Source organism: Acanthisitta chloris, unplaced genomic scaffold, assembly GCF_000695815.1.
Source record: "Acanthisitta chloris isolate BGI_N310 unplaced genomic scaffold, ASM69581v1 scaffold12796, whole genome shotgun sequence".
Classification (NCBI taxonomy): domain Eukaryota; kingdom Metazoa; phylum Chordata; class Aves; order Passeriformes; family Acanthisittidae; genus Acanthisitta; species Acanthisitta chloris.
Window position 1 is genome coordinate 20996 of NW_008676531.1, and position 572 is coordinate 21567.

A 572-nucleotide genomic window follows, 5' to 3' on the forward strand; every position below is an offset into this window, starting at 1 on the left:
CCACGAGTTCCTGCTGTGGACACCACACACCCTTCGGTACAGTGCGTTTCAGGAATTCTTGGATGTGCCCTGCCAACACCACACTGGGCCAGGCTCCTAGGCTGTTTTACCTGCTCAGGTTGACGCATTAACAGCCCAGTGTGTGCTCAGCACATGCTCTCACCACTTCTCCTTCTGGCTATGGAAAGTTCTCCCATGTTATGTCTCATCCCTGTAAAACTCACCATGGACTCACAGGCTTCTACCTCTGCCAGAATTAACTTGGCCACCTCTGATTAAAGACAAGCTTTGATTTGCAAGCAGTTGGGTGGTTTGAGGTTTCACAGTCCTGCCAACACCAAGCTCACCTGCAGCCTGGTGAGGCCCAAGTCTGCACAGTCCCAGGGCCCAAAGTCCCTGACGCTTTAAGGGACACATCAGGTAGGTCTCAGGTAGGTAGCATTTATTGAGGAAAGTTCAGTACCGGTCCAAGGAAGGAACTGATCTCTCAATAATAAAATTAACATGACTAATCAAAGATTAGATTTTATCTGCAACCTGCTACCTTGTTAGTTCCTCGTTCGTGGCTCACA